The following is a 5,689-nucleotide window of genomic DNA, read 5'->3' on the forward strand; positions in this document are numbered from 1 at the left end:
GAATAATAATAATAATAATAATATCCAGGTGCTGCTAGGTAAGCAATAAAGCTAAAGTGAAATAATTTTCGATGAAACGGTAAATATATAGAATGTTGTACTTTATTCTAATTTTCAGATAATAAAAATGTAATAAATATAGTCGCTGTTATTGAAAAATTGTTTACAAAAAAAAATTTGTGAGGTGGATTGTTATATTATATAAATTGTTATACATTATATATGTAATATCAACAGAAATTATTATTCTATATCCTGAAAACTAAAACTAAGCAACGATTATGTGCATAGGAACAAGTAACTCAGAATCTTGATTTTGACAACATATTTCAAAGTCGTCGAAATTGCTAGGGTTCCCTATTCCACAGAATTACTAAAATCGTTATCAAAATAAGAAGGTCAGATCACGGTGTGAGACACGCACAATCTACTTTTAACCCAAAGTAGCTATCACGTGTGAAACGTTATTCCAACCCAAGTATTTAAAATAAACAGAAAGAGGAAAGATGTGCAAAAAGAGTGATTCTTCCTAGTTGCAGTAGTTGGTCGATCGCGCGTGAATGCATCGAACGAAACGGATTGTTTCGACCGTCGAGAGTAATATTCCATTCAAAGGGCAGAGAGGGGGTATCAACCTCCTCGATAGTCCTCGAGACTGCAAGTAATTTCGAGTGATTTCAATTTCAATTTAACCCCTCAAGCCGATTTCATGAGTTCTCCATTACCTTATTTCGAAGATCGACAGTAGAGACGCAATTATCCGATATCGTTGACGGAATAGAAAGTCTCATTATGAATTCGCTTGTTCGTTCCATGGGGACCATTACGACGACGAAATTCGATTTCAACGAATGTCCTAAGCGTATATAGTTTAAGAAACCAATATCGCCATTCTTAATATCTATTACAGAAATAGAGTCGAAATAGAATATCGTTAATATGTAGTGACTTTAGGTAAGGTGTAATGTGAAAAATTGGTAGCTGAGGATAAAAAATAATATTCAAAATGGGCAAATTTTGGTCTTTCTCGGAAATGAAAAATTCTTTCATATAATAGCATAATTTTGATGATACATGTCAGAATAAGGGGAAAGATATAAATATACGTTGTTGTTATTATTCATAATATATTAAACATTGGATCGAAGAATAATAATAATAATGGAATAATAAAATAATTTTATAAAAACGATATCCAGTTTCTCGTCTTTTATAAAATCAAACTCGATAAGTGATATTGGAATACAATTATTATGGCACAAATTAACAGTAAACCTACCGCGATCAATAACTGTTTTTTAAATTTCGTTTAGAATTTCCTACATACGTTATTATGCCGTCATTTAACTTCACGACTTTTCTTATAATGTACGTATAATGAATTTGTTATTGTTCACTTCTTTTCTTATTGTTTGATTTCTGAAAAAAATATGTAATGTGCCTTATCTATCACGACTGATCATTTGACCAGTTGAACGATTTACATCTTTTTGTAATAGTAGCCTCTTGAAAACTCAATTCTGAAACTAAAAGTGTTCGGAAACAGAAGCATTCCGAGTGTTGAGAACTAAATGGAATGTATATAGTGCAAAATTATATGCATTTATTGTATTTCTGTGTGCACTCGGTGCATATGAGGCTAAAACGTAGATATATCATTTCTATGGAATAAAACGGCATTTTTCTCAAACACTATGAGCAGAAATTACAGAAATTCTGAAGTTTATTCGGTTTGATAACAGCAATCAAAGAAGCCATAACTTACAAACCGATAAGTTTATTTTGATTTCTGAAATTTGATGTAAATTCGATATATTCGATGTAAATTCGATATATTACTATCGATGAACAATAAACCGGACAAATTTGGTACCAAATCCTGGATAGCGACCAATGTAAGTAACAAATATATTATAAAGGCTTTTCATATTTAGAAAAAGATGAAATGAGAGAACCTTCAGTCTCGTTTAGGAAGCTTGTCACTCTGAAATTAGTAAAACCGTATACAGGACATGGAAGAAATATAACCATGGACAATTTTTTTACAAGCGTGTCGTTAGCGACTAAACGTTTAGCAAAAACAACTACGGTTGTTGGAACAATTCGCGCAAATAGAAGAGTGCTACCCAAAATTAGCAAAACAGACAAAGGACAATATGACACGCTTTTCAATAAAATTACATCATTCAAATAATTGTATTCTGACAATTTAGAAAACTAAACTAGGTAAAAAAGTACTAGCCCTTAGTTCAATGTATACATCCGTAGAAAATGAAAAGAATCATGCCAGTATATCGGTGACAATTAGATTATATAATAGCATCAAATTCGGCGTAGATGTGATCGGCCCAATGGACAAAAAATACGCTGTAAAATCTAAATCTCAGAGATGCCCTCTACAAGTACTTTTCAAAATCGTAGACTTAGCTGGGATAAATGCGTGGATTTTATAAAAAGACATCACGGAAGAAGGAATTTGGGGGCAAGAATTTTTATTTCAATTGGAAGAAGAACTTTCCATCGAATATCAAAAAGGGCAATAGCCAGGCAAAGAAGATCCAGCAGAACCAATCACAAATGTAAGTATAGGTTCACATGAATGGAAAAAATGCCAGATAAAATATTACAAAAACAATAAGACCAACAAAATCTGTGTAAAATGTAAAAAATATGTATATGGAAAATGTGCAATTGAGAAATCTGTAAAAAAATTTGGTGAAAAAGAATAAAATATACATTATTTATTCCTAAATAAAAGAAATTATATATTTTTATTATCAAATTTGCTATTATCTTCATTCTATATTAAGAAATATAAGTTGTTTTAAAGACCGGTCACGGTAGGAATAGGTATACGTAAAGTGTCGGTAGAATTAGTATTAATGTTATAAATAATGATATAAGGAATGATTGTTACTGCATATAATTACACGATACATAAAAATTTTGCAAAATTACAAGGTATAAAGAATACTCGGTATTGCAATCAAAAGTTTTAATATTTTAGTAACAAATTTAACAACGATATATTTAAATCTACAATTAATGTAAAATTATACTACATACATAAATACTATACAATACTAAATGACGAAACTGCTTACGCAATTACTTAGATTAATAGAATGGTTATTGTATTAAAATGTATACTATTGTTTAATAAAAAATGATTCACTTACAAAGAATTGTTTAGATATACATACGTACATATATTTTACTTACTATCGTAACTTAATTTATATTTGACTATTAAAAGCGATAATCTATTATAATTTTCAGCCATCTATGGTACAACAAATCTTGATTTGTTATTTATCATTAACACTTTTTACCAGTAATTCTAAAAAAAATTCAATTATTAACCAAAAAATTCCAAATTCTAATTACCACCTCAATTATTTATCTCGTAGACAGCAAAATGGTCAATGTGAATAATTTCCTCTTTTCTGTCTTTTACATAACAGAAACTTACATCGTTAGGGTAATTGAGGATGAGATGCTATATATTTTGATACTAAAAAATTGATACTGTGCCCAAACTTTATAACAGAAAATTTGTTCAGAAGCAAGTATCGTTAATAAAACAGACTATACAAATGTATATTTCGCAGGAATCACATATTATTCGTTGTATTGATAAATAATATTTAGTGGGTCGATGTTTAGTTATTATATATTTATTTCTTATTATATTATCATACATATACTTTTATGAATCATTATATAATACAAAGGGAAGTATACTGTTCTGTATGGATCACCGTTACGCGATATAATCTTATTTGCATATGTATGTAAAACTATCGGAGTACTTATCTTTATGATTGTATTGGATCTATCAGAAATAACCAACGAGATCCGCATTCACACCAGAAACTTGAATTTTGCTAGAAATGTGCCTTGATTTGACGCATAATGAAGGATTTACAATAAAATCAACTTTACACTATCCCGATCCTACTTACGGCAAGAAGGCCGCGCCACGACGTGAAACAGGTTAACTTGCACACATTTCAATGGAGCAAGATTCGCTTCAAAAAAACGAATTCCAAAGAAAAGGACGCCGATGGAACTGTTAAGGGAGACGGTGTCGCAGAAGGAAGAGACGAAGGAAGACGAAAGGGGCAGTGAAGAGGGAAACTCCAAGAGGTAGAAGATCCAACGGCTGAATTTTCGGCGACGAAAACTGAGCGGAGGATGAGAAACGACAATAACTTCTCGGCTCGGCGTACAATTTGATTTTATGCAACGCTTGGCACGCCTCTTAGCGCGAGATATCCTTATAACGTTTAACTAGATTGTTATGATTGTTGTCCCCGGCACCATTTCTCTCGCTCTTCTCCCTTCCTTCAGTTTTCTTCCCTCCTCTCATCCCTCTTTTGCCTCGTTCGTTACGTATTATATATGTACGATGCACACAGCAGAAATAAACACATACATAAGTATAAAAGCGCACACAGAGACTGTTGGCAGCGAAATTCCGAGGGAATTTCAACCTTCTCATCCACTCACCTTCTTTGAACATGTATATACAGGGTGTCCTAGATTTTAAAATTGAAACTTAATCAGTTTATTCTATAGATCTAACTAGGAAAAGAAACATAAACATAAATCGTATAAAACATTATTAATTAAGAAATTATGACAAAAATACGAAATAGAAAGGGAACAATAACAGATATGCTACAGCGATACAGTAGGAATAGGTCAGAAATATTTATGTTTGGTCTATATGTGCGAACTATATTGACTATTTGTGGTCGTCAAAGTTAACATACCCCATCTTAAAATATCTACCATTCTTGACAAGGCAAGATTAACAACGGTCGAAAGTGAAATTGATTACTCTGTAAAGTTCATTTTTATTTTGTTTCATTTTGGTAAACGCATCATTAATTTTTTTATTAATTCATCAAGCGAACTCGTGTTTTGGATTTTTATTTTTAATAATGTTTCAAACGATCTATGTCGTATATAGACATATATAATGTAGATAATATATAGACAAAGTTTTACCGCTAAAATCTAAAATACGCTGGCTAAAGCGTTTCGGAGGTTGAGTTTAATTAAACAGAGAATAGTAGTTTCCCAGTTGTTTTATTATTATTTAACGGACAATTGTCAATAGATAAATGCAATTGATATGGAGAATAAATAATAAATTAAATTAAAATATTAACCACCATCCTATCGTATTTTTTTATTTCTCATAATTGCATAAACATTCGCAGTTTGATCATCATTTATTGTTGCAATTTTTAAACATGCTATACATATACATATGTAAATATATAAATATATCCCGATCTCTCTCTTTCTCTTTATGTACGTTCTTGCAGCTGATATATACAAAGATATCGCAGGATACTGCCGCATTGCAGCTGTTAATACAATAATCTGTTAAACAGCGTAACTTGGTATGTACGTGAAAATATCTCGTGACGTTGGTAATTTCAGGCAATTTCAAGAATTGTAACCGCTCATTTAATTTTACTAAACCTCGAAATTTTAATATATATTATTATTTTAATATAACATGCATAAAATTGAAATAACTATATACAAATTTATTTTGAATTTTTGAATTTACAATTTTATGTTGTTTTAACTAAGTTATAGAACTTCAAAAAACAGGATCTAGAGCAGTTTTATGATTTGATTTTCAACGTTCAAAGAAGTATAAAAACAT

The 5,689-nt window shown here is 30.8% G+C and overlaps 1 long non-coding RNA gene across 1 annotated transcript; it reads right to left on the bottom strand.

Moving 5' to 3' along the window:
- Positions 1 to 216: 216 nt before the first annotated feature.
- Positions 217 to 1,688, bottom strand: LOC126914968 (uncharacterized). Its single transcript, XR_007709977.1, has 3 exons — positions 1,280 to 1,688; positions 726 to 901; positions 217 to 655 (listed from the first exon to the last, which is right to left on the bottom strand). It is a non-coding gene; the product is annotated as an uncharacterized LOC126914968 (long non-coding RNA).
- Between the last annotated feature and the right edge of the window lie 4,001 nt (positions 1,689 to 5,689).

Source organism: Bombus affinis, chromosome 3 (assembly GCF_024516045.1).
Source record: "Bombus affinis isolate iyBomAffi1 chromosome 3, iyBomAffi1.2, whole genome shotgun sequence".
Classification (NCBI taxonomy): Eukaryota; Metazoa; Arthropoda; class Insecta; order Hymenoptera; family Apidae; genus Bombus; species Bombus affinis.